Source organism: Aythya marila (assembly GCF_965140915.1).
Source record: "Aythya marila genome assembly, chromosome: 14".
In the NCBI taxonomy this organism is placed as follows: domain Eukaryota; kingdom Metazoa; phylum Chordata; class Aves; order Anseriformes; family Anatidae; genus Aythya; species Aythya marila.
Window position 1 is genome coordinate 2976512 of NC_139055.1, and position 13972 is coordinate 2990483.

The window sequence follows — 13972 nt, forward strand, 5'->3', positions numbered from 1 at the left end:
TCTGTTTCATTGAGCTTTTTATTTGTCCAGAAACATTAATGATGCTTGATTCCCTTTCTTAAGGCAGGGCAATAGGAACCCGAGGAAAACAGATGCCCAGTTTGTGTATGGTACAGACCTTCACCAGTCATTTGGAAGAAGTTAAGGAGTTTGCATTAAACCAGTCATACTTCCTCCTTGCCCTAAGCCATGGGCAACTGTTGCTCTGAAATTCAGAAGCCAAAGCATTAAAAAATTCCATGGTTTGGCTTTGTGCTCTCAGGTGTCTGACACACCACATGTAAAGTAGACACTTTGGACCCTTCTTGAACTAGAAAAATACTGGCTGTGTGCTTCGAGGTCAAGAGATTGGAGTTATCTGGGAATTCTCATCTTAATCCTAGTTTGATTGCTCCATTATGTGGATACTTGTTAAAATCCTAAAACTTTCTTGGACATCTGTATCAATTACATTACATACACAGTGGGTTATCTTTCCTACATAAGCAACTGAGGAAAAAAAAAAACAAACAGGTAATAAGTATGAATCTGTATATAAAAGGAATACCATTATGAATGTAGCCTCACTAGTAAACTAATTTTTTTAGTGTTTTCTACTGAATGTCAGAAAAGGCATGAAAGTGGTATTTCATGAGAGATGAGCTTTCATAGATTTATCAGTCTGATAGCAAAAGAAATAACTTAAATTCTCAAAATGCAGACAAAATGTCGAGAATTTCTTTCTGTTGCTTCAGAATGAAGAGGAAGCAGGGTGGTGGATGAAGTTTTGTTTCTTAGTTCATGGCAGGGGGTGTGAAAAAGACTGAACTGACAGTTTGGGGATTAGTACCATTCCTACCTCAAATGTTCAATGTCCTTATCATCCTTTTGATCCATGAATTTAAACCACAACAGAAACAGTTGGTTCTTGGAAAAAAAAACAATATTTTTCAATATAAATTTTAGATTAGAAGTCTTGGACAATATTTTTCAGTTGAGGTAAGAAACACATGCGTCTAAAGTTCTGGAAAGACATGTAATGAGAATTGACTTTTTATTTCAGTTTGGCATTTGAATGCACAGTTCTTTTCATTGAATTTCAAGTTAAAATGTCATTTCATTTTGGTTTCATGGTTAAAAAAAAAAGAAACAAAATGACATTTCAAAATGAAATAAAAATATCATTTTGAATCAATGTTAATATGAAAGGTCACTTTGTTTTCATAGCCAAAAAATCCCTCTGGAACAGAATATTTCATAGTTAAATGAATTAATATTTTTTCAAAATGTCTTATGAGGAAGTGGAAATTATTTTACATGTACAAGCAGATAATCAGATTTGATTGAGATGATTTGCATGCAAAATATGTTGGCTGGCTATATCAAAAAGCTTATCTTGGTTGAATTGTGAGCCTGGACTCCTGGAAATAGTTCTCAGTTTTTGCAGTTGCAGCATTGCATTAAAAGTGCTTACGTGGTGCTTGCACATGTGATGCTGGACAAGGTGCTTCCCCTTTCTCTGCTGGTTTAATGACCGCGTTCCTCTGAATTCCCTTCCACCTCTCCTGACTTCATGTTCTCTGGGTTGGTGCCAGGACCCAGCGGAGCTGCACAGCAGAAAAGGTCCTTCCCTGTCATGTAATGGTCGCTCATGGTGCAGAAAGATTGGGGTTCCCTTCCTCCTCATCTCAACCCTGCAGTACGTTCACAGCTGTTTTCTTCATTTCTGCAGGCAGTACTTCGTGTGTCACCTAGGGAGTCTACAAATAAAGGCAAGAGGGTGACAAACTGGAAGAGCTGAAAAACACAGTGGGTGGTTACTTCTATTTTTTCTTTTCCTAAATAAGAGGAAATTTCATACTTTGCTTTGCAATGTACTTTTGCTTGTACTACAGAAATGTTTACCTCTTTTCTCAGCTTTTACAAGCAATTACTGAAGATGCAATTTTGTGCTTAATGAGTAGCTGAGCACTGAACCTTAAAAAAAAAAAAAAAAAGCTCCCACTCCAAATATTAATTAGTCCTTCAAGTTAAAATAGTTAAAAGCATCCACTTTTCAGTCTGACTCTCAAAATACTTTCCATTGTCAAATGGTTAGATTACCTGTTCTCTTTGAGGAGATGCATTCAACACAGCCCATAGAATCAAAAAAAAAAAAAAAAAAAAAAAAAGCAGACTTGCAAGTTTGCTTTTGGTTTTCAAAGTTGAGTCCGTGATATGTTCCTTTTACTGTCTGCAATGTTGCTTAAATTTTCATATTAAGATCTCATTAGCCTGGCACTAGCTGGAGGCTGACTGGCTTTTCCCCTTCTGTTTCCTGCTGTTGTTTTTCCTGTTAGTTTAGGGTCAGGCTGGGGCTGGCCATTTGCCTACATACAGTCATAGCAGGAACCTCTGCAGGCCATCCTGAGCCCCGTGCTGCTATTGGGGCTAACGGTGATGTTAGAGCAGGTTGCCCAGGGCCTTGTTCCCTCTGGATTTGAATATACCCAAGAACAGAGATAGCTTTTGCCACTTCCTGTCTGAACTGATCCAAACATTAACAGACATTAGAGCAGGAAGCAAGGTAGAACCTGTAGTATACATTTCTATTTGAAGGGGATTCTTACTGGAAATGTTTCCATTTTAGGTTTTTTTCCAAGTAGCGATGAGAAAAAAGAAACATTCCAGTTAAGTTCATAAGATTTTTTTGTTTAAGGTCTTTTGGCATCTCTAGTAGGTTTTAAGTACCCTTTAGCATTTATTGGTTGTCAGTGAACTTGAGCAGTAGGTATGTGAAACCAGTACTTGAAAATCTGAAGACAAAATAGGTGTAGATAAATCAAATTGGATGGAGTGCTGCATTCATACAGTGGTCTTGCTTAGGAAATGCACAGAGCCACATGAGCACTTTGATTGGCATCTTTGCCAGGAAGAATTGATGTCTATCCAAGCTGTAGTACTAATGAACCACACATGCTTGTTGCATCTCTAACTAGATTCACAGTATTAGATGCTTCCAAATGAGGAAGCCAAAACACATCTCATGTGTTTCAAGAGAACAACAAATAGATAGGGAATGTTCCACCATGCCCACCCACCCTGTTCAGATGAAATCTGAATAGCGGGTTGTGCTCTGCTTGCTGCTACCTGGGCGGAATATATCCCCTGGAGCTGGGAAGTGGTTGTTGTGAAAAGTGTGCTTTGCAGGGTGAGGCAGCTGCTTAGTGAACGTGTCTGCTACAGCAAGGAAAGCCCACAGATCAGTAAGAAGTGTGCAAGTTGTCACAGGCACAGAAAATGTAACTGTGTAGATATTGTGGTTTTGACAATTGGATTGTTTAAAAAATGCTAAGTGTTCAGTTCTGCCCTAGTGCCAAGAATGAACCTGCAATGCTACAGCTTAGTGTTCTTTATTCTACACTTTCAACACTGAGAGCAAGATTTACGGAGGTCCCAAGTCCTTGTTTCTGTAGGGACAGTTCAGTCTGAGTTGGCTTTTCAACAGGGTTATTCTTGTAATCAATCACTTGTAATCAAGATAACTTAAAAACATTGGTAGTATTTCACAGCAGAATAATGGCAATGATACATTGAATCCCTGTGCTTCCAAATGCGTAAAATGAAATAAATGTGATCTCTCCCTCTAATTTTTCTGTTGAAGATGAAAACACACCATCAGATTCAACAAGACAGGGAGAGAGATTAGTAAGACCTTTGAGTTGTTCTATTTAACTGCTCGGCACTTCAAGCCTTAAATAAATAAATAAAAAACCCAAATGTATTCAGCTTGTCAGCCTCTGGGCAGAGCTGCCTTCTGTTGTTACAGCCCTGTAGGTAGTAACTCTTAGAAGTGTTGGTAGAAATATAAAAGTGAAAATACTTCTGCATTTGTTTTTCATTTCTTTCCTTTTCATTCACACCTAGATTTTGTATTCACTTCATAGCTTTGTTAGAACAAGCTGGAGGGCTACGATATTGATGGAAAGTTAGTATTTTCTGTGTATGTATGTTGTATGTACTCATATAGGTAAATCGATGCTAGGGAGCCTCTCACATATTCAAGTCCACTCAAGTAGTCAAAAACACTTCTTCCTGTTTCTCTTTCATTTTGGTGCCTTCTCAAAGCAGGGCGTGTGTATTGAAACACATCTTGAAGATCACAAATTTACAAGCAAGATACTGTAATTTTTATAGTTTATTGGCTATTACAGTATACTGTAATAAATTCTTAGTGCTGTCTAATCCTAAAACTGCACCAAGCAGTAATGCTTTTATGAATTATTAATTCTTAAAAGGGTCATATCAGAGAACGCTTTGTATGGGATGGTTAGAAAAATCAAAGTGCAGCACTGGGCAGAAATGTGACTGCTTAAATGGGAGAAAAACTCTTAGCTAGCAGAAAAACTGTATGGTATTGTTATAGTCTCCTTTTTTTTCCTGGAGTTTTATGTGTGCGTTTTTCTGCCCTCAAAGGCTTGGGGTTTTCTCATTTTTTCTTTCTTTCCTTTTTTGTTCTTTTCAACTTCCCTCTGTTGCAGGATCTGAGTGTGCCTTTCTATTATGGTCTGTATTGTCAGCTGAATTCTAATCTAAGTAATGGAAAAGTCAAGCAAATTAGGAAGATAGTGACTTTTTTAGTACTTGTGGCTAATATCCCAAATATCAGTATTGTTATTAAGAGAAAAATGGTAAATATTGTTATGAACAGCCTATAACTGCATAGTCTCTATTCTATCCAGGGGAATTCAGCCTTCAATTAATAGAGGCAAGCAGATGCTTCTGTAAAAGCTCAATAGCATTTTTTCCCAATGGCTCACAAGTAGGGCATGTGCCGTTCAGCTTGCTTTACTGCTAATGTGTGCTATGGAACATCCTGTTTGCATTAGCAGGCTGATGCTGGCCATGTCCTCAAGCCAGGGAATGATATTTAAGTAACTTTCCACAGGAGGCTAAGATAACTGAGCAACTCTACTGAAATGTATAGCATCGTGTGAGTATTTTCATCTTCTGTCTCTCTGGAAGAAGCAGTAGTGACAGTAGGTTGCAGAGATTAATTTGCATCTTTAACTGGCATGGCTGTTTCTGAAGTGAACATCTGACCATACCTTCTGATTTAGAATATCGTATTCTGCCTTGCACTTCAAGTACTGACTGCAGTCAGGTGAAAATTTCTGTGGTTTCTCTCTTTTTTTTTTTTTTTTTTTTACATGCCATCTGTACTGTCTAGTGGGGTTCTCCTGATGGGTATGTGTTTGGACACTTATTAGCTGTGATTCCTTCAAAAGTTATAACTGATTATTGATGAAGGGGAGTTTGTCATAGGGAAATAATTATTTGACATCTTAGTGTAATAGGTAAATTTAGGCCTATGGTGGAGAGAATATATAGCATATCCAAAAATCTAAGTGTTTTAGTATGTTTGCTAGAGTCATGGTAGACAAAGCAGGTATTTATTTTACAATGCATGACCATGCTTTCATAATATATGCCTGTTTGTTTGGAATGAATTTCATGCACATCTTTCAGTATAACCAAAACAAAATAGTGCTGTGGGTTACTTTAGGTTTTTACAGTAAGCAATTCTATTTGTTAGCATGTTTTCTTGTTACTTTTTGAACACCAAATAAGTTATGCATCCTTACAAAAGTAAAAGAAGATGTAATATTTATCATACTGTTGCTGCTTTATAGAAGCTCTGAAGTCACCTGCTTCTTTCATGAGGGGAAGAGCATTTCGCTTCCTCCTCCACGTGATGTTACAGTCTAGAAGACCTGTTGAAACAGCTTGCCTCCTTGGAGGTAAACATGGCAAATAATGAACTAGTATTTTTGTAGCTACAAAATCAGGATCTTTTGGCACACTATTTCCAGAGTTATTCAGTTCTCTTGCAGTTAAAAGTTGTTGATCTCAATGAGACCTTTACTGAGAAAAGCAGTGAAGAGCAGACCTTACAGCCACACAGCCTGGCAGGTGTGTGCTGCAGAGTGCTTAGCCATGGCTAGTGGAGGCAGGCAGAATCCTGGGACCCCTCCAATTCCCCTGGGGAACCCTACAGTAATACAAGTCTTGCATTTCAAAAGTAGCTGGACATCTGGCTGCTCTTCAGTTGGTTTCAGTAAAAGTTAAACACTTAAACATCCTTTTGGGATTTATCAATTACTGAGTTATTGCATTTGTTTCTGTTTTTTTGTTGAATTTTTGCTCACAATGTATGAAAGCTTCCCAAGAGTTTTAAAATTTTCAGATGAGAGGGGCTATTGAGCCTTTTTGTAAGTAGTAAAAGGACTTATTTTAAATTCTGATTTATGTGCTGGCACTCCAGTATTATTTGTTTCTTGTAGGACTTATGTTAATACTTGCTGTTATTTAATGTGGGGAAAACTGTTTGCATGAACTGTCTGTTCATCCATCTTAAGACTTTCCAGTTCACTTGTCCTCTGAAAGTTACATCTTGCAAAGGAAACCACCTGAATGTGACATGGCAGTGAAAGCCACATAGCTCCAACATGAAGGTTGTCTCCACTCAATGTAGATCAGTAAAAGATTTTAACCACATAAAGAGATTGAACATGAGTTACTCCTGGGTCACCTCACAGAATAATAGTTGACATTGGCAAACAGAAGTGGTTGTATCATTGTTGATGCAAATACACAAGTAGCTTCCCTTCGTGGGCCCACAATGATAATAAGCAGTTGTTTTATGCTTAATGTTTGCTTCTGAAGATTGTTGCCCCATATTTAGTTAACATATCCTGTGCTGGCAAAAGTAATGAACACAATTAAGACCTCCTTCAGAGAGCCTTTCTTCTGTCCAATGAATTTACATGAAAGCTTTATTAATATCTTAACCTTGAAAATAAAAGAAAATGGTGCTTTCTGACATATCATTTAGCCATCACAGAATTATCTGAGGGAATTTGGCACAGAAACATTGACATAATTAATTTGCACTGATGACATCAATCAACCTTCATCTAAATAATATAATCAAGTGGTGTAATTTGTTTCCAAAAATTATAAAAATGTATCACTCTGCATCCAATGACAAAAGAAAGAAAAAGCAAGTGGAAGTTACAACTGAAACTTCTCCCTACACTACATGAAGTCCAACATAAAGTGGTGGGACAGAAAAGCCCCTGCATTTGTGGCCTTGCACTTAGCACCTAATATGACAGACTGAATACAGCATGTTTTAAAGAACATCACTCTGAAGTTCATGGCTGAATTAAATTTCTCCACAGAAAACATTTGGCTGTAACTCCGACTAAATGGAATCATCAATTCTTTTTAGTTCAGAGATAAAAACGAGACCAAGCAAGTCAGCACCAGGTAACAACCAGAGGCAGGGAAAGCCAAATTACCAGTTCATTGCTGGAAACTAACAAAGGCAGAAACAAAACCCATGCTTTCAAGTTTCCTTTATGGTATTTATTTTAGAAATGCAGAATTGCATGGAAGGAAGACATCTTAGCAACATGGTAATGAGCTCACAGTTTTGTAGAATAAAAAAGGATTTCACATGTAAAATAGTTTAGATTTCTGTTGTTATTTTGTCTGATACTAAACCTAGCATTTAAGTTTCTTTTGAAAACACGTGTCAATTTTTTTTCTTGAATAACCACTTTTTGTCCAGAAAAAAAAGTATGGTAATATGTACTGAAGTAAATGAAGGGACTTATCTTTAAGGTCCCTTCCAACCCAAGCTGTGAGAAGTCAGGATGATACCAGATCTCTTCTGCATCTTCAGTGTAATTACATTATCACTGATACCTATTTTTTTGGTTTGCTTTGATCTTCCTCTTCTCCCAGCTCTTCTCATTTACACCCTTTTCCATGTTTTTATCCACGTCATTATTGCTAAAATTTTGTAGTGACTCCATGATTCTTTACATCTTTGTACGTTTGGATACACTCTTGTCTAACTTAGCATGCTGCATATATAAATGGGTGAACTTTGTACTTTCCTTATCCAGAGTTCTGTAACTAACACAACTAGTTTGAGCCCAGGGTCTACTGAAGCTGCTGTAAGTCTGGGTCTAATAATCCATCTTTCTAAGAATTAATTTGATTGAGAGGGATCACTTGTATAATTGATTTCCCTCTTTTTTTTTTTTTTTTTTTTTTTCCCCATGTATACTTAGTTTCTCACCTTCATCAACTACCAATTTTCATCCATATGCTTCATCTCTGGGGTAGTATATGCTTGGAGAATGTGATGATCCTGTCACAGTTTAAGGAAAGAGATGAAACAAGGAGGTAATATATCACTGCATCCAACTAAGCTGTGGAGTTCTTCTGCAGAGCCTGCTGAAGTCTGTGTTCTAATATTCATAACCCTCTGCCTGATAAGCAGTTCGAAGTTATGCCTTCACTTATCCATTACAGTAGCAAGGAAACTGTTTACTAATTTGCAGTGGAGAAACAAAAGGAGGAAGAATAACCTCTAGCTGATATAATAAATGAATCATTTATGCAAGGCAGTATAAACACTTAGCTGTTTCCATTCCTGATATTTTTTTTTACTGAATTATTTTCCCCTCATTTTCTTCCTATTTCTGAATGCTGCTCATATTAAAGGGAAAAAGGTCTCTATCTCCCAACTTCATTTTCTCATTGTTATTCATTGGCCAAAGAAGCTGAGATGGACATCTCAGTTTATTTAATCAGTAGCTCTCTGCAAGGGAGGTTAGGAATCATCTCTGTGCATCAGAACTGATATGTAGCAATGCCTGCCAAAAGAGATTAGTAGGTCCATGTCGAGGTGCAAGCAGCAGGGTAGAATGAAACCTGAAGCTGAGTTAAGTAATTGGGTTCTTGTTCAATAAAAAGTGCTTGTTTGTGTGTTGTAATGAAAGATCTTTGGTGCAATGGATGTCTGAATCCAAATATCCTCTGGATTTTCTGATGGATAAAGTGATAAGGGTGAAAGGGATTTAATTTAGGACTATTGACAAAACTTAAAGAGATTAGAGAAATTCATAAATGTACTTTCTCTTATCGTGGTGGCTGTTGTGACTTCTCAGTACCAGACTTGGGGTGGGCAGGAGGGACCAAAGTAATCTGGGGTGTTGATTTGAGGCAGGTGTTCTTGGGATGCTGCTACCATTAACTTCCCAACTGACATGCAAGTGTAATTTAAAAATAGTGCAGAATTTTTTTAAAAATTATTATTATCTCCACTGATCATGTTACTTAAAACTAAAATCCGTGTCTGTAAATGATCCTTGATTTATGTGTAGTATTCTGACTCCAAAACTATGTTCCTTGTGAAACTTCAAGTTCTCCAGCTTCATTAGATCTATTTATGTAGAAATAATTAACATCTAAAAAAAGGAATGTTGAGGAAATGGATGATGAAATCTTCTCTGCCTTTGAGATAACTCAGTGTTATCTCTAAATCTTTCTCCTCAGTGTCTGACTGGAACTACAATATCGAGATTGGAACAAAGGTTTATCTTGAAAGCAATTGTCCGTAAGCGTTAATTGTTTTTTCCTGTTACTGACTTGGCTTCTGTAAAGACACGAAATGGCTTGAAAACGGAGTGAAGATTTTTCATAGTTGGTGTGCTGTCCTTATGTAGCCACAGAATCACAAAAGTTACAGGTAGACTAAGATAAAAAGTTTCTAGAACCAAGATGTTTGCTTTCTTAACGCAAAATCATCAGGCCATGGAAAACACATCTTTGATCTTAGACATGCATGCACATGTGGGGGAAAAAATGCCATACACTTATAGGAATCTCAAAAGCATGAAATACTGCTGCTTGACTTGATTATTATAATACTTATTTTATTCTATAATTTTGTCAGATCTCAGGTATTCTGAGGTTGGTCAAATTGCCTGTTTATGGTGGTGATATGAGACTTCCCTTTGTTTCTTGAGATTGCAGGATAAATTAGGGATCATTTTGCAATGGCTTTCATTAGAGCTATGAAATAGAATCCCAAAAATAAATGAACAGGAATCGTGAATGCTTATTTGTGCTCAGGATTCCCATAGCAAACACTTTCAGAATTGCATTAAATACAAAACAGGAACAAACAACCAGAAAACAGACTTGGAATGAACATGAGTTAGTTATTAGGCTGTGGCAACTCAGATGATGAATCTGAAATGCTCCCAGCTTTCCTCATAAAGTGGAGTTTTTCCCAAAAGCCTTGCTCTGTAGATGTCTTCAGTCAGAACAAGAATTTACTTTTATTTATTTATTTTAAATCAAGCATATAAAAACCTGTTCTTTTAGTTCTGACACTGAAGAATATTCTGCAAAACAGCATATCCTGTCCTTGTTGGGATTACCATATTTTATCTGTGCATGTCTTTGAGGTTGTTGTAATGGGATAGTAGAATCATAGAATCATAGAATCATAGAATCATAGAATATCCTGAGTTGGAAGGGACCCATAAGGATCATCAAGTCCAACTCTCGACACCGCACGGGTCTACCCAAAAGTTCAGACCATGTGCCTAAGTTCACAGTCCAATCTCTTCTTAAATTCAGACAGGCTCGGTGCAGTGACCACTTCCCTGGGGAGCCTGTTCCAGTGTGCAACCACCCTCTCTGTGAAGAACCCCCTCCTGACGTCCAGCCTAAATTTCCCCTGCCTCAGCTTAACCCCGTTCCCGCGGGTCCTGTCACTAGTGTTAATGGAGAAAAGGTCTCCTGCCTCTTGACAACCCCTTACGAGGAAGTTGTAGACTGCGATGAGGTCTCCCCTCAGCCTCCTCTTCTCCAGGCTGAACAGGCCCAGTGACCTCAGCCGTTCCTCGTACGTCTTCCCCTCCAGGCCTTTCACCATCTTCGTAGCCCTCCTCTGGACACTTTCCAACAGTTTCATGTCCTTTTTATACTGTGGTGCCCAGAACTGCACACAGTACTCGAGGTGAGGCCGCACCAGCGCAGAGTAGAGCGGGACAATCACCTCCCTTGACCTACTAGCGATGCCGTTCTTGATGCACCCCAGGATACGATTGGCCCTCCTGGCTGCCAGGGCACACTGCTGGCTCATATTCAACTTGCTGTCTATCACGACCCCCAGATCCCTCTCTTCTAGGCTGCTCTCCACCGTCTCATCGCCCAGTCTGTACATGCAGCCAGGGTTTCCCCGTCCCAGGTGCAGGACCCGGCACTTGCTCTTATTGAACTTCATGCGGTTGGTGATCGCCCAGCTCTCCAACCTGTCCAGATCCCTCTGCAAGGCCTTTACGCCCTCATTTGAGTCCACAACTCCTCCAAGTTTGGTGTCATCAGCAAACTTGCTCAAAATACCCTCTATTCCTACATCCAGATCATTTATAAAAATATTGAAAAGTACCGGTCCTAAAATGGAGCCTTGAGGGACCCCACTGGTGACCGCCCGCCAGCCTGACGCAGCTCCATTTACCATAACCCTTTGGGCCCTGCCCGTTAGCCAATTGCTCACCCATCGTATGATGTTTTTATTTAGCTGTATGGTGGACATTTTGTCCAGTAGGATCCTATGGGAAACCGTGTCAAAAGCCTTGCTGAAGTCCAAAAAAATCACATCACCTCGTTTCCCTTGGTCCACCATACGGGTGATCTTATCATAAAAGGAAATCAGGTTAGTTAGGCAGGACCTACCCTTCACAAACCCATGCTGGCTGGGACCAATGACTGCTTTGTCCCCCAGGTGTGCCTCAATGAGTCCGAGAACCAACTTCTCCATGATTTTACCAGGCACTGACGTGAGACTGACAGGCCTGTAATTGCTAGGGTCTTCTTTCTGACCCTTCTTGAAAATTGGCACAACATTTGCCAGCTTCCAGTCTACAGGGACCTCTCCAAATTCCCAGGATCGTTGAAAAATAATTGATAGAGGTTCCGCGATGACATCCGCCAGCTCTTTCAGCACCCGGGGATGAATCCCATCCGGACCCATGGACTTGTAGGGATCCAGGTGGAGTAGCAAATCCCGCACACGTTCAGGGTCAGTTGGGAGTTTGTCATCCCCACCGTCCCGGTCCTCCAGCTCAGGGCACCCTGGGTCCCGAAGCCCATCATCGGCATTGAAGACAGAGGCAAAGAAGGCGTTAAGCGTCTCTGCTTTGCCTACGTCATCGTCTGTGAGGAGACCTTCCCTATCAAGGAGCGGCCCTATGTTTTCTTTAGTTCTCCTTTTTCCATTTACATATCTAAAAAAACCCTTTTTATTTTCTCTCACAGACACAGCCAGCTTCAACTCTAGCTGTGCTTTGGCCACTCAAACTTTCTCCCTACAAACACGAACAGCATCCCTGTATTCTTTCCATGATGCCTGGCCCTCCTTCCAGTAGCGAAACACTCTCTGTTTCCGCCTAATCTCCATTAGAATGTTCCTGGTCAGCCACGCCGGCCTCCTGCCCCGCCTGCCTGACTTGCGATATTTTGGAATTGCCTTATCTTGTGCTTCTAGGAGGCATCGCTTAAAGAGTGACCAGCACTGGTGGACATCGAGGCCTTCAAGAGCAGTTTCCCAGGGGACCTTACTGACTAGTTCCCTGAGCAGCCTGAAGTCCGCTTTCCCCATATCTAGGGATGAGGTTTTGGTGGCACTTTTCCTTCTGTCACCATAAATTTTGAACTCAACCACTTCATGGTCGCTATGACCGAGGCGGCCACCAATCACCACATCTCCCACCAGACCCTCTCTGTTTTCTAGCAACAGGTCTAGGAGGGCACCTTTCCTAGTTGGCTCCGTTAGCACCTGCACCAAGAAGTTATCATCTAGGTGCTTCATGAACCTCCTGGACTTGCTCGTGTCAGCCGTGTGGCACTCCCAGTTAACGTCCGGCAAGTTGAAGTCCCCCATAAGGACAAGGGGAGTTAATCTCGAGGCCTCTCTTAGTTCTGTAAAGAATAATTTATCGGCGCTATCATCCTGGCCAGGCGGTCTGTAATAGACTCCCACAACTACATCCCCTTTATTCGTTCGTCCCTTGATCCTTACCCAGAGGCTCTCAACTTTGCCATCGCCGACCTGAAGTTCCACACAGTCCAGCCCCTGCTTCACATACATCGCCACCCCACCACCTCGCCTACCCTGCCTGTCCCTCCTGAAGAGCCTGTAACCATCTATCGCAACACCCCAGTCACAGGACTCATCCCACCAGGTTTCGCTTATGCCGATGATGTCGTAGTTGCGGGACTGGGCCAGGACTTCTAGCTCATCTATTTTATTCCTCATACTGCGTGCGTTTGTGTAAAAGCACTTCAGGTGCGTCTCCTTACACTCAGCACCTTGTGGATCTGACCAAAGGACCTCACTGGCACACAGCCCCTCTGATTCTAGCGTAGTCATTAATTTAATCTGATTTGAAAGGTAGATAAATTCTTGAATGTAGCATCTCCTGCAGATTGACATCTTTCTTCTGATCATGTCTTAAAATCTGAAATCTTGATTTTTATCAAAACTGGGTTTATTGGGATTTCTTTATTTCAGTTTCTATGAGAGCGTAATACAGCAGCCAGAATTCAACTCAGTTTTTAATTTCTTTTGTGAGGCTTCATATAGCTAAACTATAGTGAGCTTTGGGATAGCTTACTAATTTCATCTGATATTGAGATGAAGCACTTCATTTTACGAAGTGTGTAACTGTTGCCTTTGGAAGTATAAAAGAAGACTTTCAGTATTTATTCCCCCCCCACTAACAGGAAACTCTCCTCCTCAGCTGACAGGTTGAAATCAGATGGTCAGATTGTCTGTGCCTATCTCCATCTGCCAGCTGCAGGGGACGAGGTAATTAATGTCCCTATTAAAGCAGGGGCAGACAGCCTGGCTCATGACAAGGCAGTTTTCTCCTAGCCTGGGAGCCAGGAGTGTAGGTGGGCTTATCCTGGTGATAACTGATAGCACATGGGAAGCCTTACTGTTTCAGTACCCCACCAGGGGGGTGCTACCTGCCTGAATGTTGCTCATTTCCCCATTTCAGGTGGGGAGAAGTAGAATTTGTCACATATGTAGTCACAGAGGAAAAGAGCAAGAATCTGGTTAATGGAGCAAGTCCACAAG